Raw genomic sequence first — 22,655 nt, 5'->3', positions numbered from 1 at the left:
TTGTGTTTAATTGACTTTGAACGTCAGGAAAACTAATATGTTTATTTTCGTGAAAGTAATATGGATGAATAATTCTTAGAACTTTTTTAAAGTCTTCATGTAGTTCCTTACTGTTTAAGGAGTCAAATATGTATACACACTCAGTATCATAGTAAGATGTTACCCAATGCCCAATATCATTAGGATCGCCACTTTCTGGTGATGAATATAAAATCTGAATATGCTTCTTAGGCTTCGGCACTTCTGACAATAGATTTAGCAGTATTTCCCATGTAAAAAATGGCCTATACTCTGTATGCAATGCTAATAATTTGTTGAAATAATCAATTATGTCATCTTCTAAGTAAAACTTTTCAACAATTTTTTGTCTGTTTTCACTAAAATCTTCAATATTAAATATATCCATGACTAAGGCTTAATATTTAAAAAATATACTTTGAATTTCTTTAATTTTGACTCAAATTTATAATGTTACTTACTTTTGAATAATCAAATACAAAGTTCCGTATTACAAATTAGTGCGATTATTTGTAGTAGACTGATTAAGTCCCGTATCGCAATCTATGAGAGTAGCATTTAGCAGACAAATCAAGACATGTAACGCAGACGAAATAAGTTGGTCTTAGCAAATTAGTAGAGTCGCGTATCGCAGACTGGTTAAGTCGCTCGTGGCGGATTAATAGAGTCGCGTAGCGCAGACTAGTTAAGTCGCTCTTAGCAGACTAATAGAGTCACGTAGCGCAGACTGGTTGAGTTGTTTTTAACAAGATGACAATCAAGAAAATAAAAAATAAAAAGTTTATAAATAGATGTATACTTACCAACTTACCTATCTCCCTGTAATGAGTTTAAAAATTGATGATAAATACCCTTGAATATTAAAAAATAATTATTTTACACAAAAAAACTGTAAGTGTTACAATGTGCTATTAAGTATTACCTTTATTTATAGCGAATACTTATCAACTTATATTTGCCACTGCTTAAAACGTAATTGTTAGAGTATCTAAAAAACCTTTCTATAAATGTTGAGTATCTTGATACACGCACTAAATTTAAAAATGGTAAGTCTGTAGAAGAAAAGTAGCATATATTTAATTATTTTTGCACTATAATTTTACTTGTATGTTTATTTGCGTTAAGACAGGCGTAATCTTACAATAAATTTTGCATACTTTCAATTTGGCTAAACATTTTTTACGTAAAAAAGCCATATGATGAAGATAGCTACAAGTTGAAAACATTTGTTTTCATTTCTGGCTTGACTTTAATCACAACTATGCACTAGAAAAATTCTGTTGATAAGACACTATTAAAAATAGATCAATATTAATACTGATTCATAATACTTATGTGTGAATAAAAAAATACGCCAGAAATAAAAAAAATATTTTTCCATTTGTGCCTACCGTCAATATGGGGAAAGTGGTGCCCTCCATGACTCATACAGTAAAATATGTTCTATATGAGCCTTTACAGCTAAATGCGATAAGAGTGAGGAATAAGCAAAACAAGCAGAATAAGGCTGCATTTACATGTGGAGGAAATAGCCAGTGAAATATCGCAGCGTCCGAGACAAAAGTTTCCTGACTACCAATTTTATTTGTTATAAATCAAGAGCCGAGGCCCGAGGGTGCTCGAAAATGTTAACCAGCTGCCACTCTCACCAGAATTAGGAAACCTCATGATTCGTGAAGGTCCGAAATATTTCTATCATGTTTCATCCTAGTGAAGAGTTATGTGGTAATTAAAGTAGTGCCATGTGGTAGATTTTTCAAACCAGCCGAAACCTAATCCAACAGATAGAAAATAAAAAGTTTCTTAATATGATACCGTAATCAGCAAGATTAGAATTTATTTTCTACTCGAAATTCAACCTTACAAAAAAGAATCTATGGTCGTTTTTGGAGCAAAAGATAAATTTCAATTTTGACGCAAATGGCACTTTCTTCTACAACTTTTTATATTCCATCCATTGGTCAAATTTGCGGCTAGTTTATAAAATCAACTACACAGCACTATTTACCATATAACTTCTCACCAGAATAAAATATGACAGATTGTATTTTTGTATCTTATACATATTTCTTCATTTAACTCTTATTCGATTCGTATAAATAAGTTTTTTGCTATTTCGAGAAAAAAATAAGAAATAGGATGTCGTATAAAAATTTTTCTTATAACTTAATCATAATTCTTTAAATTTATTTTAAATTTTAGCGATAGCTTATTTCGTGTCGTTTTAATTGTTAAAAAGTTTACTCAGCTGATAACAAATCTGCACTTTAGGCACGTGCCTGCGATTTTTAGCTTTTGGAACGTTCCAAAAGCATCGATTCAGGCGCGCACGCGCACCCTGCCTTTTGGAATACCCTCTATAAGCTTATAGTCCAGGTGCATGAAAGGTGCTATCCTCGTTTGCCCCCAAAGCCCATGTTAAATTTTAAGAGGCTTGTTTCTGCCGTCAGATGGCGGTAAATATGCCTAGGTAAGATTTACTACGGCTTTAACTTTACTGTAGCTAGAAGCACGCTAAATCAGATTGTATTAATTCTCAGCGTATAAATACTGATGTAAAAAACTAATGTTTAATACCACATGGCTGTATATTAACTTTTATGCCAATAAAAATACACTATCATCATTTTCAAAAAACTATATCTATATATTGACTGCAAATATTTTGCTCATTGCATGGTTATGCCATAGACTACAAGAGTACTTTTTTGCATACCATCATCTTTCTTTATCGCACCGTGACCGTTGCTTAACATGTGAAACACGTAAATACGCGTACATCAAAACAAGTCCAAACGCGAGTGGTGACTTAAAACTGGGAAAAACAATGTTTTCTCTTTTCTAGATAGATCTCAGTTGTGGAATGATGCCTGACGATAATTTAAGTAAAAAAAATATTCTTAAATGAGGATAAATATTTTTAGCTTATCAATCTTAGTGATGTGTAGCTACAGTTTCATTTCATATATTTAGTTTGAAGTTTATTTCAGTCAAGTATGCCAAATTTAGAAATTGTATTAGATGTTAAAATTTTCACGTGAATTACACAAACAAGTTTTCCATTTTCATTCAGTTATAAACATTTTTACATTTCTCTATCAAGTTTTAATTACTCTCCTTTCTAAGACATTATATAGTTTTTGTATGGCTTTCGTTGTAAATTTTATTTAATGATGATAACCGTTATCTCGATCTCCATATCTGTCAAGATTATAGAGAACATATATTGAGTTGAAATAAATATTCGTATTATTTTAATGTGTTGAAGATGAATTGAATGAAAATTCAAATATTAATTCTCACCATGTTTTATTTTAGTTTGATAACCTATTAGAAGAGATGGATATTGAAATGCACGAAGATGGGTTTTGTAAGAAATTTGCTAACTGTATACAGTAGTATATTATCGCTTGTGTACACTCTAAGGAACAGTTCATGACTTGTAGTTATTTTGGTTGTAGATAGTGCTAATGCGGGTGCACGTTTTGATGTGGCTGCTGAGGTACCTGCTGGTTTAGCTTCTAGAGCACGTGCTGGTGCTGCTGCTGGGGTACCTGGTGGTGTGGTTGCTGAAGTAACTGTTGGATTGGTATCTAGTGCCGCTATTAGAGCAGCTACTGGTACTGCTGCTGGGGTACTTGCTGGTATTGCTGCTCGAGCACCTTTTGGTTTGGCTTTTAGAACACGTGCTGGTTCTGCTGCTAGAGTTCCTGCCAGGGCACCTGTTAGAGCTTCTGCCGGGGCACCTGCTGGAGCTTCTGCCGGGGCACCTGCTGGAGCACCTGCTGCTGATGGTGCAGATATGCCTGCTGGCAATGCTGGCGCTAGTGCTGGCGACAATGCAGGTAATAAGTAAAAAAACTTTATATATATATTATACAGTAACAGAGCATACACATAATTACTAAAAAACTTCTTCATATACTGCAGGACGAAGACCAAGAGGAACAGCTGCTGGCAGAGCACGAGGCCAACGACGTCAAAATGTGTTTAACAATACTTTGAGATCATATGCTCAATTCATTGGTGAATTGGTATCCACGGCTCGTCGGGATGCCAATCAAAGGCGTGCAAACCAGCAAAAATATCGTAAACATCCTCGTAATCAAGTTGATAGACGTTAACTAAAGTTATTTTAAAGTGCTACATACATTATAGCCCTTGTTATATTATGTTTTTTTGTGTATTTAATTTATTTTTGTAAAAAATTGTTTGCTAGTGATTCGCTATCTTAAAAAGTAAATTATTTCTAATATTCAACGTTTTGAAACCAATGTTTGTTGTAACAATTTAAAAAGGTCTGTATATTTCTATGTATTTCAGTGTAATGTAGAAGTAAACGATGTAAATAAGATTTTTCACTATAAAAATATTGACTTAATTAAAAAAAAAAATTTGTTTTGATTATTTTCTTATGTATACGTGTTACATAACTATTAAAAAAGTTGCAGCTTTCAAAAATGAAACTTCATAGAAAATGAAAAAGTTTGTATTACAATCCTTTTATTGAGTATAACAAAAACAAAATTTAAAAATTTGGTTTGTAAAATAATAATTTTATTAAAAACATCAATATTACTTGTTTAAAAATATATGTTGCGCCGTACCCATACTCCTCACATTGAAAATTTTTTAATACATTAATTTCTAGTGCTTAGTGACCAACACAACATTTACTTCTGACTATTTAATTAAATATTTAGTTGCTCTTTAATCTCCTTAGGAAAAAGAATGTCTCAAATACTTATTCTCTTCTATACATTTTCTAGAGTGGTTAGAGAAAAACACATGGAAATTTTAGTATTGTAACTTTGATATATAGCTTCTGACAACTTGTATGAAAAATAAAATGTGCCATAACTTTTTTCCCATCCACTCTAGAATAAATACATTAAAAAACGTTTTTTAAGTATAAAATATCTCACAACAAGAATTAAAACTGAGAATCTCATAAAAAGTCTGAAAAAATGCCATATCAAGTGATCAGCACTAAAAGTTGAAATATTGAATTTCCCAATGTGGAAAATATTAATACAGATTAAACAGTCTAAGACATGTTATGCGATAAGCAATAAGTAAAGGGACTTGATATGGCTCTTTGTTTTTCATACACCATACTTAAAAATCTATCGTATCTTGTAAGCTTTAATGCAATTCCTTCGAAGCACTCTATCGTCACCAATGTATATAACTACTATGTATACTTGAAATAACAAAATCTCTTGAATAACACTTAACAGCAAATCATGTGCATACACTTACAGTAAATAATAAAATAACTTGATAGTCTGTATGTATTATGAGTCTATTGGTTAACTTGATAGACCACTGCACTGTCAAATCTAACAATTCACTTAATGATCAGTTTTAGAATTTAGCTACTAAATTGTTTGAAGATTCTTTGCTAAAATGGTGTTAACTAGTTTCTGACAATTTGTATTTTCATTAATTAACCAAAGCTTGATTTTCCCTTTAAGAACTTTGTTTCTGTCCACATAAAGATTTGATGCCTCACTTTATTGTCTTAACAATGTAAAAAAAAAGCTTTGGTGCGGGGTTTGTTATAGTATGGATATTACCTGAAATATTGTAAACAAAGCATCATATTTCTTTTAAACATGATAACATATCATGCATATTAAAGTAACACTTATCTGATAAGACAAAAAAGGCATGAATGAAACATGCACATTCTTTAAAAATACATTAGATTCTTAAAAGTGTATTTTTTAGACTTGATATTTTAATCTTGAAATATTACAACATGACTAAAAACTCAAGTTTTTTCAACTAGTTTAAAAAACAATAGATAGGATTTTCTACTAAATTCTATGGTATTGTATACATTCTATAATTTTGATACATTTATCATATCAGAAATAAAACATACTTTGCAGCTATAAACTCAAGATAGTAGAGTAACCCCAAACGACAATAAAATACTTAGCAGACGGTTTTGGCTTCCATACGCCATAAACGGTAGAAATTATAAATATATAAAAGACATATTTATCAAGTATGCTATACATAGCACATAATTGCAGCCAACATTACATACTGTTGGCAGCATTTGATGTTTTAAAGAGCAGGCCTATCTGTAGTAGTACAGGCCTGCACCTATATTCACGATAAGACCACTTTTTTTGGAAGGCTGAACCAGGAGAAATCTCGAATCTTGATTTGAGCATTTTGAGACATTCATTTTTGGTTTTCTATCTTCAAACAACTTTAGGTGAAAAACTTTTCGATAAAGCTGTAGAATAAGATTAAAGAAGCTAATTTAACCCAAAATACATGGGGCATACCGACAAAAATACTTATTTTTCGGTATTTTAAAATTCGAGTATGCAAATCTGAAGTAAATAGTAGCGCGGTTGCCGAGGCGTCGTCTGCTTTCTCAAATAGCGCGGTCGCCAAGGCGTCGTCTGCTTTTTCAAACTTGTCTCGTCGCGCTCCCGCACGACTTGATTTTAGATTAAGTCACTTACTATGTCAAAAACAAGAGAAGATGTGCGTTGTGTGTAACCATCCAAAGCTAATGATTCTCTCCTAACTATTTATTAACCGACTTCTTGCTTGGTTATCCCTGACTACCCCCAACTCTCAGCTTTTATCTCCTTATCTTTCTTGTTTTTTCATCTTTTAGGGCTTAAACTAAAATTATTACCTTAAAAATAAGACTTAAGGTTACATACAAAACTTCACCCTATTTGGACCATAACTATTTGAGTTCATTGAAATACTTAATGACATGCATATACACTTCTACACATACACTATGTGACCAACTAAGATCATCTTTATACTAGGTTGAAAATTTGTCTTTAACTAAAAATTGACGATTTATGAGTGGTTACACTTTTTTCTCTAACAAATTAGTAAGGCACTCCCACACATTGATCCTACCTATAAGGTAAGTATACTAAAGAATTACTATTATGGCAATATTTTAAGCGAATGACAGTTAATAAAATTTATCAATAAAGTGATAATTATTAGTTTTAATTTAAAACAAACTTTCTTATAGAGTTCAATTTTAAGAATGACCAAAGACAACTATTAAAACTTATAAAACATTCTTAAGAAAATTACAGCAAGGTGAAGTAATTAGGTTTCATCCAATTTAATGAAAGGAAAACATTGAAAATACGGTATTAAAGAATTTTGTAATGCATAACTTATAATGATCATGATAACAATAATACGTTTATAGTAAGTAAAATTAAAAAAAACTGAGAAAAATACTTTCCGACAAAGTTTTCAACTTAAAGTTACATTCTGTTCGTAGGCAGTTACCGCGCAAAACCCCCACTAGAAAATTAAAATACATATAGAGATATGTGTGTTAAATAAGCTGTACTTACAGGGTGAGAAATCTTTAGTTGGCGCAAAGCCCTACTTTGTGCCCTTATCACAACTAAATGTGCACAGTATAAGTTTATTTATAGTAGTGAGTCCGCAGAAAATTTTGGTACATAAAATATTAGACTTACATTGATAAATACGCAGTCTAAAAGCCGTTATAATTAAAGTCATCTTGAGTGGCAAGATGAACTTTCTGGTACATTATTATATTTTGAACAAGAAAGCACAAGAAAATTGGGTGCGAATAACTTTTTCCGGTTTATAACTATTTGAGCCCGGTCTTTTACCGATGCAAAACGCATATAGTGGTTGATGCTTGGAGCCCCCCACTCCAAGTGAAATTGCATGAAACACATCGACTAATCAACAAATATCCCGTGTTTATCCGTGTACTTGCTCAAACTCTCTACTAGAAACTCTCTAGGTCTCAGCACGAAACGCTCTCATCGTGTTGTCAATGTAGGTCTGTGGTTACCTGGTAGCACTCGTTACTTTGCGTCAGTACATTAAGCAAACTAAAAATTACCTCTGTATAATATCAAGGAAGACCATTGTTTCCCTGGCGCTTGCTCTACTTTACCTCGGCAAACCGAGCCCTATCTCTGTACAACAAAGGGTGACCATTTCAATTCTGGCAGCCAAGTCGGATGAACGTGTATCAACTGGTATCGGCGTTGGTTAAGCTTTTTTCGACAAGTCTTGAACTCAGTTCCCTTAATAACCTCTATCCTAGCTTGACAGGCACAACCAAACTAAGTTTTTAGTTTTGTATACCAAGATATGTAAATTTTGTAATATTAGATAACATTTTGCGGTCAAAATAATAAGCTGGGGTGAAATCAAGTAGAAATATCCTCTTACCTATCCTTCTTATATAGTAAGATGAATGCTTTAACTGCCAAATATTTATAAAAAAATTTTTGTGTCTCTTAAGCGGAGATATAAATATTTTAGGTTACCATCAATCTCTCTTGTAGTTGCTGAGTAGTACAGGTATGCAAGTGCATTTGATGTAAGATAAGCTACTCTTATTTTCGTAGATGTAGTACGTGGCAATTAGCAATACAATCATTGGCTTAGATTACGTCACTACAATTAAAATGAGTACATGTGCAAGTAACTAGATGCACGTTTACAAGTATCATGAAAGTGTTTCCAAATACTTGTGAAATTATTTTTATTTTTGTTTCAGGCTATTGTGCAAAGTAGTTTTGGAAAGATCATATTAATTAACTTTATTAAATATAGTGATCCAGGAGTACAGTGAAGTTTATGTAGGCTCGACAGAGCTTGGTAATTGTGTTATATATTTATTAAATAATGCAAGTCATAATATGCTGACAAATTAAATATCTTGTAAAAATACAGAAAAAAAAGCAAGTATCAATAACAGAAATTCGCTTATTTGTTTTGTGGCACTGAAACAACTCTGTAAGCTCTACTTTAATTAAATTTTTCCATTGAACTAAAAAAATTAGATTAATCATTTAAACATTAAAATACAAAAAAAGTTTATAACTTAAAGACCACACTGATACAAAAAGCTTTCAAACTTTAGCTTCACGCATACGAATATTTAAAAACAACAATCAATTTTTCCTCGAAGTTAACGTATTGAAATGTTGACTGAAGTTCTTAACATCAAGTTCTCCACATTTTTTACAGTGAGTTGAGATTTTTCTGATGACAAATTAATTTGGTTAATAACTTTGGGTATAGGTCATCTACTTCTTCACTCTCGATAAGAGTTCAACTAATAGGCCCTTGTTTCCCTTAGATTAATTTTGTCAGTTGATTTTTAAGCCCACCAGTAGAGATATTACGGTGTCCACGAAACTCTCACCTTATATTATTATAAACCCCTATGTGTTGATTATAATTGGCGGCTACCGCAGAACTGACGTACAACCTTTGGCCCCTCGTAAGTTGTTAAAATTGCATTGCTGCAAATGTATGATTTGCAGCCAGTACTTGATTTGCAGCTAACGTTTAGGTTGCAGGCAAGGCAAAAGAATTGTGCTAAAGATATGCTGAGTAGGTCTCCGTTTGGACAGTAAGCTTCTCATCATTCCCATTACCTACCAAGATTCACTAATTGTGAAACCCTTAATGAGATGATAAAAAATAGTTTTCCTACCTTGAGTGCAGTGCTTCACACGTTTGGGCGCACTGTGTGCCTATGCAAGTAATGTTTGCCTTTATACTACGTATACCAACTTGTCTAAACGTACCTCTAAAGCTATGATCTTCATTTTCAGGATGGAATTTTATTTTATTTTTTTTCTTCTTTCTTTTGTGTGGCAGGTTATTTCGCGTCTTTTATAATAATACAATTCAAAACAAAGTAATAAATACGATACACAAAAAATTCTCATAATTTAAAAAGAAAAAAATGGATATGAACATTTTAACTGACCTGCTACTTCTACAGTTCTTTTTTTTAGTTTGATATACTTTCTGTTTTAATCGGAAATCTTGACTTACTTGTAAAATAGCGTTCTTACCATTTATAATTTGGGAGAGCCCAGGTATAGAGCAGTTTTGTTGATTCAGATCACAGAATTATAAGCTCTTGAAAAGATAAATCTATAAGAGCAGATAGAAAAGTACATAAGAATGCCATATTCTCTTGCTGTACTTCTTTGTAGGTTTTAGTTGGGAGTTCCAAATACTTCGTACTTAGTTTTTTTTCGAGAGCACTTAAATGTCTGTTTTCAAGTTCAAACAGCTTTGCTCTGCCTACAGAGTAGCTTGCATTAGCAGCAATGGTTTGTAAGTGTAATGAAGATAATGCTAAACATTCTTTACAAGTTACTGAAGCGACAGGAAACACCCTACGGCTCGTCAATGTTGTCAATACTCGAATGACCTTTAATATTTTTATCAGGTAGGAATTGTATGGAATTGTAAGGAATTGGAATGGTATGGAATTGTAAGGACATTAAATAGGCAAATTTACTCGTGTACGTGTCAGCAAGTCCGTCCTCTGATGAGTGAAATCTCTTTATCTCTTTTTCTAGCTAAGAATAAAGCATTTTGGTTGAATAATGACACTTATTTTGCACGGTCAACTCTGAAAAAAGGCATAGGAAAAAATTGTAACATTAATAAAATTTTAAGCACTGTAACCTCTAAATATCACCTGAGCCACTAGATTTTGGATTCTCACGCTGGAAATTTTTGTTTGATACTCGTTTGTGACCGCTTTTCTACAAATCTTGTTACCTTCCAGTTTATTAATTAAGATTTATCAAAATTATTATTCCACGTGGAAAACAAAAATTATGGCAGTGCAGTTACGAAAAGTCTTTTGTTTGGGCAAAAATATTGAGCTAATAGATTGAAAATTTAACTTGTCAAACGCTGGTTCATTATTCTTATAATTTTAAATACATAAAAATTGAAATACAAAAATATTTAAGCACATGTTAGGAAGTATTTTCAAATACAGTTTTTTTCAAATACAATGATCTAATCTTTGTATGCACATATGTGTGATGAATATCGTTTATTATATTCGTCTAATTCTGTTCAATGTTGTTTGATACGTACCGAATTTTTAAAATTAAAAAATAAGAAGAGAAACCTTTAAATCACACAGCAGTTCATCCAAATATTTAATAAGTGTATAACCCAATTAAGTACTAACTTTAATTTTTTTTATTAGTACACTATGTTAAATGCAAGTTTCTGGTCAATTTTTTACTGTATGGCTCTTTGAACAAAAATCATAATGATTCTTTCAGTTGAAATTTTTGAAAAAGATGTGCAACTTGCCATTTAATAAATTTTTTTTTTCCTTATTTTATTCTTGCCATGCATATGTATGAGATTTTATTTGATTAAGGCAATTTAAATTTTAACATTTACATGATATCTTTAACGATAATCCTTAGTTGGTGATTTTCAGTTTTATTGCATTCGTCCGCTTCTTGATACCCTAGAAAGTGCAAACCATGTACAAAGTATCAGTCTTATACATTAAAAATAAATGTCATGTTTGTGCTCTCGAGATCAAATAGGAGTTCAATTACTTTACTAATTTTTTAATAAAAATATTGCATTCTTACATCTTTAAGTGACTAATACTTATTTTAGAGAAAGTATAGTTAATTCATTTATCAAACAAAAACATTTACTACGTCTCAGCTTTTCACTGTTTACACTTGAGTTGTGACATTATCAACAAAAAAAATTCATATTCTTTATTTTACTTGGTTGGATATATGAGTTGCTCTTGCTTTACTTACGAAAGGACAGCTGATTTTTTTTTAAATACACTTACTTTATGCTTTATATTACGTCCGGTTTACTGTATTGTTACAAGCTTATGAAACAAATAGTTGGGGCTTGAGTAAGTACTAAGAAAGTGAGCACTATTGAACATGTACATGTAAGTATATATAACTATATGGTAATCATTGACATCTTTTCACACCAGAATACACTAAGATTTAAAAAAATTAGGTACTTACATGAAGATAATCCTATTTAATTGGAAAGTCACCAGTCTTTTAAAATTTGTTGGACAAAGTCATCCATTTTTCTTGCACCTAATTATTAGTTCTCCAGGTTAAAGATGTGACAGCAGCGGTTTTTTTATATCAATAAATATTAACTCACTTCTTTCGCAGATACTCAAAACAAACTGTCAGATAACTATAATGTAAACTGTTTTAACTTTATTAAAAACTTATTTTGTATTGAAAGGATGCACCAGCTAGTTTAATAATATATGTGATTGCATCATACGAAAAGGTATTAAGTATTATTATATAAAAATTACGTCGGTATTAACAACCAAGACTCACATTCATACATGTGCCTAATTATCTCCCTATATTATACATTTATTTATGTGGGGCATTCCACATATCCGCTCCACAGATCCCCCACAGCCCTGCCCCACCTAGCCACCCACGTATAAGCTAAAATTCGACCGTTTTTATGGTTAATATGTAATTTTCTAACTTTTTCCTTCGACCCCCACAGCCCCTCTACAGCCCTCACAGCCCCCGAACCATTTCGCCTGTCCCCCCACAGCCCCCACACTATTTATCTTGTCTCCATACGGCCCTCCCACACTAATTTTTTTATAATCTCAAAATTTTCCTACTAAGTAGAAACTATCTCTTATTCCAATATATTTAATAAAACGTAGTTTGCCAATTAACATTTTTCATCTATTTTCCACACCGCTGAGGAGGCAAATAGATGGACCTAATACATATTGATGAAATATAGTGTTCAAGCTTAAACCTATATTAATATAGATAAATAATATATCATAATATAATTTTAATCAAAATGTCTTAATTTATCAATAAGTAAAAAGTTCTCGATGCATTAAACTTTTTTTGTGTTACTATTATTTTAAAACAATGTAACATGCATTATTTCTTACAAGTACATATATGACATGATACAGTTACATATACAAATCTAAACGTTACATTATTATTAAATAATAATAACCGTAAAAGTATAGCCTTATTTAAAGAGATTAAGTAAATAACCTATTATATTCAGTTCTATCATAATCACCAAAAAACAGAACTCCCCGTACCCAATTTTAAATTAGGAAAATAATTGACAATATTTACAAATATTATTAATTCATACATTCATTGTATACATTAATAATTTATACGTTTGCTTTTGCGTATACTTTTACGTTCATAATTATACATTCATCTTCTTGTACTTATGTTACGCGATGCTTACTTGGTTATTTTCCAACTTTTTTGATTACTATTACTTGAAAACTATGTGGTGAAAAATTTTTTTTAAAATGTACGTGTTTTTTTACCACCTAGAGTAGTTTTTAGTAGTTTTTTAATTATTTAAAAATATGCAGTTACACTTTTTAAAATAATGGGGCTATGTTGTGCTTGCACTATTTCTCCAATACTAAAAGGATCACTTTTTGACAAGGATATTTCAATAAAGACGTGGTAAATCAGTCTAAAATTTTTTACACATATTTCTCGACACTTATATTAGTTTTACTAAAACTTTTGTACCTTTTTAGATACTTTTGATTAAGGAAAGGACTACCTTAGTCTTGTTTTCCAGTAGAGAAAAAATTGGTCATTTCTTTTTAGAATTTCTCATGGAAATAATATGACTTTGGTGAAATTGAATAAAATCCGGTACATCAGACAGATTTAGTAAGCTTTTGTTTTTAAAAAAAAAAAAAAACTTTTAAAAAAACATTAGATTAAGTTAAAAGAAGAAATATTAGTTGTAATGCCAGGTACTACACTTATTTTTTAGCATGAAACAGTTGCTTAAATGTCAGTTTTACTTATACGTTTTTTCTGATATAAAAATTCTAAAAGTTCATGAAACAAAAGATACATTGGAAAGTTTTAAATGTGATGTTTGTAGAATAATTACAGAAACAAGACATAAAAAAAAACATAAATTTGGAAAAAAAATACAATATCATATTTGTCAGAAAAAACTTAAAAGAAATACAAATTTAAGAAGACACGTTAACACACATGACCTACATAATGAAAATATTTGCATTAAATGCGGAAAAAAGTTATGTATGAATGATTCACTAAGACAGCATGTTAAGACATATCATAAAAAAATAAGTAAAAATTAAACGTTAAAATTTCATCAAAAATTCATAAATCCTACAATCGTGATATATAATTATATAGAAGATAAGCTAGAAAACGAAGTATGGAAGTACATGCCTAGTAAAGTAAGCGCAGCCTTTTGGAAAATGGTTAAGAAAGTATTGGAAGAAGGATAATTACCAGAGCAATGGAAACTAGGAGTGATATGCCTAATTTAAAAAAAAGGTTATAAAGATAAGTTAGAAAATTATAAAGGAGTTACACTAACGTGCACAGCATATAAAATTTATGCAAGTTTGTTGAATGAGATGCTAAAGGAGGAAATTAAAGGTAAATAAGCAGTAAGTCAGTTTGGATTTAGAGAAAAGAGAGAAGTAATATAAGCTATATATTATACACACTGAAATACATTGTGGATGAAAAATGAAGCAAAGCAAGAAAAAAAATATTTGCCTGTTTTATAGATTTGAAAGAAGCATTTGATAGAGTGGATAGGCAAATAGGATTATGGATGTGTATAAAGAAACTAGGAATGTAGTTAAAGTAGGTGAGGAGGAATCCAAGAAATTCTTGACAGAGTACAGTGTGAGGCAAGGATGTCCACTGAGCCCGAGGTTGTTTAATATATATCTAGCGGACTTGAAAGAGGAATTAAAGAGTGGGCAAGTGGGAAGATGAAGAGTTAGTAACGAAAAAATATGGAGTGTGTCTTACGCGGATAATATAGTATTAATAGCAGATAGAAAAGAAGAATTTATAGAGATGCTAAAGAGATTTAAGAGGAACATCTATGAAAAGAAAATGATTTTAAGTAAGAAAAAAATTAAAATTTTAGAATTTAAAAAAAAAAAGGGAAACAATAGCAGATAGAAGTGGGGGAGTAAGGAATTAAAAAAAGTAGATGAAATTGCGTATTTGGGATGTATACTACAGAAAAATGAAATGAATGATAGACATATAAAAGAAAGGGAGAGGAAAGCAGTGATTGCCATAAAAAAAAAATGGAACGTAGGTGAAAGAATATTTAAGAATAGCTACAAAAAAAGAAGAAAATTACTTACAGCACTAGTGAAAAGTATAGATTTGTTTGGTGTGGAAGGTGTACAAAGAAGATATATGAAATGGATATTGGGACTAGATAGCAATACGCAAAGTTATGTAGTGGAGGAGGAGTGTAGATTAAAAAAGATAAGTACAAAGGCACTCAGAACAGCGTTAAAATTTAAAGAGAAAATTAGGAATTCAGACATAAAATGAGTTAAGAAATGTACAAGAGAAAAAGATAAGGACAAAGAAAGATGAAAAATAGGAAAAGAATTTTAAAAAATAGTGAAAATGCTACGTAAAGAAAATATAAAAGAATGTTTATATAAAATATGAAAGAAAGATGTATGAAAGGGGTGAAATTTAAAGAAGAAGTAAGAGAAAAAGTATGAAAAAGCAAGGAAAGGAAAGAAAAAGAGAAGAGAACGGAAAAGATTGAGAATTCTTGGTACAACAAGGTGTATAAAGATATAAGAACAGAGAAAGAATCAGGATGTTCGAAAAAGGATATGCTGTTAAAGGATAGGATACTAGTAGCAAGATTAAGGTACGAAAACGAATGTAGGGGTAAAGAGTAAAGGAAAGGAGGATAAGAAGTGCAGATCATGCGAAGAAGAAGAAGAAGATTATAGACACATATTAAAGAATTGTAGGGATATAGGAAATAAGAAAAAAATAGAGAAAATAATAACGAATGATGCAAAAGAGATAGAGTCACTAAGAGAAGTTGTCCGAAAAAGAAAGGAAAAAAAAATTTAACTGAAATACAAAGAAAACTGAAAAAAGTTTGAAGTTGAGAAGAGAAATAGACGAATGGCAAGACAAGGAAGAAGGGAAGAAAAAGAGAGTACAGTGAAGAAAAAAGAATTAAAAAAATCAAAAGTACAAATTAAAGCAAGAAGAAAAATATTCGAATTTCTAAATCTAAAAATTTTTTTTTTTTATTTTTTGATTTTTTTTTTTAATTTTTGAGAGTTATAAATTGATCTTGTTTGTTTTCTATAAATGATTGTATAATATTAAGGTAAAGTAAAATTTAAAGTTTATGCAAATAGAAATTAAGATAATAGGATAATATAGGAATTATTAAATTATTATGTAAAAAGGAGGTTAAATGTGTAACGGAACCCCTCCGAATCCGAACGGGGTGAAGTATGAAATAAATAAATAAGCAATCGTGATGTATATTTATTTCATTTATTTAGAAATTTGGATCAAAGTATTATTGAAGAAATATGATATTTTAAAATTTTTTAATGATAAAACTATAGAAAGTACAAAAAAAAACCTTAAAAAAAGTATTTAACGATAAGTCACCTCTTGATAAACGTATATGTAGATGTATATATATAGTGCATCATGTATATACTAGTGGGGCTTTGCCCCCCTGCGCGCTTGGCACGCTAACCCCCTACAGTTCCAACTTAAAAGGAGAGTCCTTAAATTTTATCTGTTAGTGGGAAGAGGTTGGTGCCCAGAATTTTGTGAGGAAGAAGAGTTTTTGATTAACATCGTTAAGCATTAGTTATATATTTATCAGTAAATTTCCATACCACCCAGAAGGTTCTATTGTGGTACGTTAAAAGTTTTTTTGAAACTCTCTGTTGTGTTTAGGGAAAAAAGGTACATATAAGCTTTGATAGTTTTGACAACTTTTATTTAACTTGAATATGATTGAAAAAAAACAGTCCTTTTATTTTTATATCGAATGTTGATACTACCATAAATTAACAAGTAATTTTTAAAAAAAAAAATAGCATTATATGTTACGTTATTCTTTGATTCTATAAAAAACACTTATAGAGCAGTAAAGCTTTTGATGAATTAGATAAGCTAAATTATAACTTTTGTTTTTTTTTAAATAGTCAGAGAATATAATTTTTACTCTAAAATAGCTATATAAATATTCACCCCCCTGCGCGCACCACGTGCTCCAACCCCCAGTGTCCAAGTTTAAAAATTTTTTCCGTCAACCTTTAATTCCTTGAAATTCATCTGTATTACTTATATGTCATTTTTTTTCAAATAGTGAAAAACAGCAAATGTAAGAAGTTATTTACTTTATTATTTCTTACTATGTACAAAGATAAATTTGGGAAATCTTTGCACATATTACATTATCATTTATAAATTTTAAAAAATATTATAAAATTTTCTAGTCGTTTCATTTTTCTTTAAAAACGCATTCGTAAAAATTCTGAAATAAATAAAATAATAATATAATACCTTGTTTATTAATATTATAAGATTAGATCAAATTTTAGCATTTAAATTTTACTTAGTTTCAGGCAACAGGTAAGAGACAGATAGGTTCTTTTAATTAAGATATTATGTATGAATATCTATAAAGAATATTGATTTATCTAAAACATGTACAAATTTATAATATACACAAAACAAGTATACATGTGTATTGTTATAGATATTATCAGAATTTACGATACGGTGCGGGGAAGTCTATCTGTTTGTTGTTATAATAGAGCTTCATTTGATAGGTTATTCACTTAACCTCTTAAATTAGGTGGTACTTTCACGGTTATTATTATTTATTAATCATGTAACGTTCTAGTTTATCTATGTAGTTGTATAATATAATATATGTACGTATAGGAATAAGCGAATGTTACATTGTTTTAAACTAATAGCAGCACAAAAAAAGTTAAATGCACCGAGAATCTTATACCTAATAATGAGTTTTAACAATTTGGTAATCATTATATTATGAATTTAAATAAATTACTTTTTAACAGTATTACATAATGAATATGGATTTTATGTTTTATTTATTTGTTTAAAATGTATCTATTTGCCTCCTTGGCGGCGTAGAAAAAATAGATGGAAATTAAAAACTAAGATAAATTAAAATTTATTGTTAATAGGGGTAATTTTGTTAATAGGGTTAACGGTGTGGGGGACCTGTAAAGGGACTGTAAGGGGTCTGTAGAGGGACAGACAAAACTGTGCGGGGCTGTGGAGGGGCTTCGGGGGGGCGGTGGAGGGTCTAAGGAAAAAGTTAGAAAATGTTAAATTAACGATGAAAACGTTCGAATTTTAGCTTATTTGTGGGGGGCTGTTGGGAGTGTGTAGGGGGTTTGTGGGGGGCTGTGAAGGGTCTGTGAGGGGGCTGTGGGAGGGATATGTCAAATGCCCCACACAAATTACTATGAAATATAGATATATATATATATATATATATATATATATATATATAAGATGCACTGCACCGATTGCGCGAATTGTAAGTAGACGCACGTAGTACACAAATTATTAAGACTTACTGTGGTACCGGAAAATTCTGTACCACTGTCTCTAAAATTTATGTGCTAGCATTAGTATGAGATAGACTCATTAGATGTTTTTAATATAATCTAGGACAGTCTTGGAAAATATGTGACTAGTTGTATAAAGTAAAGAGGTGGTATAGTATTTTTTTATCCTAATCGTTTCAGTTACAACTTCAAATATACATAGTTATATTGTCATTCCTTCGTGTTGCTTCCGTCACTCACACGCATCCCTTTAAACCTACATGTACATCCTTTTTCTTCCTAGTCCTCTACTACTTTCCACTTTCCCCCTCTGTCCCTATCTCACTGTCGTTGTTCTCCCAATGTCTCTCAATCTGGTGTCGCTCTTCCTAACCCACGTTTTTACCCTACCCTTTTCCTACGTCTGTTTCAGCTACCTTTCTATACCTGGGTCCTCTTTACGTGCTTCTGATGTCCCTTTACTACGTTGTCTCCTTATGCACTATGATATTACTACCCTATTCTCATGTTCTCTCACTCAAAATTCTGTTAATAGATAACGAAACTCGTCCCTTTATCCTACATTTTGATTTTACACATCTCTTTCTCTCTTTCTCTCACGCAAACTATACGTCTCTTTTTCCTTGCTTACTTACACACCCTCGACAAAACGCACAAAAACTAGGAGTCTTGGACTTCCGACCATGCACTCGTGACTCTCGTACCTTCATTACTTCCTCTCTCTTTCTCTCCTTCTGGTACACAGATATATACACAATCTGCTTTTATCCCTATCCTTTACTTTTGACCTGTGTCTGGGATTCTACTGGCAATCATTAGCCAATAAATGATGCAGGAAGAGAGGGGGGGAAACACACTTCCTTTCAATTCTTCCAAGTCCTTGATAACGACGTGTTGAACATCCTACGGGTTCTTGGGATGCCTAGTGGTCCTTGGAGCTTTGTATGGTTCACCAGATTGCTCTCTTCAGCTAATACTAAATTTTATTTTACTCTCTTTTTCTTTATCAACTCGACTCCAGAAAAGAACGCGCACCAGAAAGAAAAAAAAGTAGCACTTGCGAAGTTTTTTTTTTTTCTCAAAACTCTCTTTTCTTCTTTCTACTACTATTAAAGCTCTCTCTCTCTCTCTCTTTAAGTTTGTACGTACGGAATGGCTCTTGAATTAAGGCTTAATCAGTAGGCCTCTTGCCTTTTTTGCAACCACAGCCGCTAACTCTACGGTCTCTTTCCCTCTCTCAATCTTTCATTATCAGTTGCTGCCAGAACAAAGTTACACGCACGTCCATTTGTACTCTCTAGTCGCTGCTACTACCGTTTCCTGGCTTCCACGTTCTTATGTGTTGTCTTTCTTTCCTCGTTACCCAGGAAATGGTAAACAAAAAAATTATTTTACGAATGCGAGCATTTGTGTGTGTGACTTTCATCGTCATACACATTGCGTCCGTGAAAGCAATGCAAGCATGGATGTCAGACTGGTTTGAGACTTATGAACACCATTGATTTTATTTTATATTAATTAAATTTGACTTCATTTTATTTCCTATTCTTGGTTTTAATTTAGTTTCACACTTCACTGCACTATCCTACATTAATTTAAATATTAAGTCCCGTCAACAGTTGTTATCTATTATATAGTCCTGAATAATCACTAGGGCAGAAGAAAAATAATAAAAAATATCACTTTTGGCGAACCTAGTACCTGCGTTCCTTGTTTAGATAAGGAACGCAGGTATTAGGTTTTTTTGAAGGTGTTACAAGTCGCTGCTGCTGCAGAGCACTTTGACAAGACAACCACCTATAACTTGGTATTTTCAATACGTTACTTAAACAGCTTAAAACTACTAACCGTTGCTAATATTATATGATATACTAATAACATACATACATAAAACAAGCCTAAGGTTTATAAAAAAGATTGTAAAAAGTGAGGCTGAAGTCGTCTATTGTCTAATTTGAAAATAAATTCTTATTGTTTTTTTTTCAAAGCCATAATACATTTTTATTAATAGTACTATAGGTTAAAAAAGTTGGTTGCGTATAATAGCAACTATTTATTACGTAATCTTATCTAAGAACTTTAAAGGATATAATGACAGTTACTTAAGTATTTTTTTAAGTATCATGATTAAGGTTGTATGTGCTCTATAACTTAAGCAAATATTATTGTACCAACTTGTACATTTGTGATGCTTCCTGAAGTGTTGTACCTAAGTACCATTTTGTTTTTTCTTTACAGTAGCTTGCCAGTCTATATTCAATGGATCAAATACCTTTCCTGGCTACTACATTCCACAGAAGCACTTACTATCATACAATGGCGTGATGTTCAAAATATTTGTAGGTATTCATAAGCATTTACTCTCTTTTATTGTAACCTTGATTGAGCATTTATCTTTTTTTATTATTAAATACAGTCCATTTTCATCTTTTTCTATAAGCCTTTAAAAAACAATACAATTTTCAAATTCTTACTAATAGTCTCCAAACTGTCATTTATACACTAATACTCAACTAGATTTTCTGTCTCAAGCAGAAATTCCTGGAAAATTCAGGTGATATATATTTTTTTTTAAACTTTACCGTTTATGCCCTAGAGCCTGATAAATTGGATACTTAGAAGTCTTATTAAATCAAAAAACATTGTAAATATCCAGAGAAACAACTTGAGCCAAGTGATTATTGTTTATCTCCTTAGAATCGTACTCTGAATGGATTAGTTCTTAAAAAAAGAAGCTTAGTTTTCCTCTTACGTACCTAACTTATTAAGGGCTATCTTTTTTTTAACTATTTCTTCACAAACATGTCTAATAATACAGTAATGTTTGTATCATTAATACAAAATGTAAAGAAGGAAAACGCCAAACGATGTAAGAAATTTTGTTAGGATTTTGTAGTAAGTCATGTGTTAGATCTCCGGTTGATACAGACAAATCATATAATGAGTAAAAACGCTATTTTATTTTTCAAATTAATACCAATGTATCATGTAAATACACAAACTCAAACGACGAGTTATGTTTATACGTCACTTATATACCCGTGTGCGTATGAGTTTTAAGGCAAATATTTCATGATATGCTGACATATAGTACAACCAGCCTTGTTGTGAGGATGTATGTTTTAAAAATGTTCGTTACATGTATAAATGCTTAAATTTTATTGTACGTATAAATTTATACACATATATAAACTTGCTATGTAATATATGAGTTTTTTGCACAGTTATTGTTTATTTCTTATAATATATACCAATTTAAAAGTTAAAATAAGCGAATTATATTATTATATTCAGAATTAGTTGTAAGATCCCCAAAAGCCCTAATTGCCAAATTTGCAAACTTCTTTGTCACACTTCTACTTGTATTTGATGTTTCTTTTATTCCTAATGGAAGCTTGCATTACCACTGATTCAAAAATTTTAATCGCAGTTATCAGAAAAATGTGATTGATACTATCGTATTATTATTTCGTAATACATAAAATCATAACCTAAAGCATTAACGTAAAAGCATACTGTTTTGCTGTCAACGCAGTGTGCAACAATATCGCACATTGGTTGACCTAATTCAATAAAAGTCCTCTTTTACTCTCTCTGACACTATAAAAATGCACCATCAAAAAACAAATTGTTTTTTTACGTGTATTACCTGTCCTCTAACGTACAATTCAGGAAAACGGCTATTATTTAAAGCTGTTAAGATTTTAAGCCCCCAAAAAATTTATATTAAAAAAAAATATTTTTTCTCATATCTCACAACTTTATTACCTGGGTCCGTACCATATAACTATTTTTCTGTATATCGGCCTATGTTATAACATAGGCCCGCGAAGCTAAAAAAAATTATATGGTACGGCTCCAGAGCAACAAAGTCCTGGACCTTAAACCCTACATTTTTATTGCCACAAAAACACAAATACATTTTTTACTCATTAAAAAATCTAAAGTAGGATCTTTAAAGATTTCAGAGATTGCTGTGAGGGTACAATGAAAAGCTGATCTCTCACGTAATAGACTCTTTAGTTGTCGATTTTGACGCTGCTGTTTCAATCTCGATAAATTTTCTGCGTCAGTTTCTTGACGCCTAAGTAAAATTGTAATTATTAGATACACTTGAAGTTTTTCTTTCAATTCACCCTCTTGCGACTTTTGGCTTGCTTAAAATTTGTGTGACCCCTAAAGGCTGTTTTCTGTCAACTTTGTTTGGTTCTAATATATTTGTTGGCAAGGTAGTTCGACGTCTGATGGTCCTAAAAAAAAACGGTGAGCTTCTTAACTCTTTCTTGACTGCAGTTAACAGCAATTGTGACTGTCTGGATACCTCAGGGTGATCTTCTCTGGCTTGCTGTTGAAGATCCAGACTGAT

The 22,655-nt window shown here is 31.3% G+C and overlaps 1 long non-coding RNA gene across 1 annotated transcript in view; it reads left to right on the top strand.

The window, feature by feature from the left end:
- The window catches only part of LOC106638816 (uncharacterized), a 190,572-nt gene that overhangs the window by 75,803 nt on the left and 92,114 nt on the right, over nt 1–22,655 (top strand). Inside the window, exon 2 of the long non-coding RNA XR_016293131.1 lies at nt 20,528–20,628. This is a non-coding gene — a long non-coding RNA (uncharacterized LOC106638816). The remainder of the gene's footprint in view (nt 1–20,527; nt 20,629–22,655) is intronic.

This window comes from Copidosoma floridanum, unplaced genomic scaffold, assembly GCF_036245765.1.
Source record: "Copidosoma floridanum isolate Cflo_tuat_1 unplaced genomic scaffold, Cflo_Japanese_pri ptg000020l, whole genome shotgun sequence".
Lineage (NCBI taxonomy): Eukaryota > Metazoa > Arthropoda > Insecta > Hymenoptera > Encyrtidae > Copidosoma > Copidosoma floridanum.
This window is presented reverse-complemented; position numbering and strand designations above follow the sequence as displayed.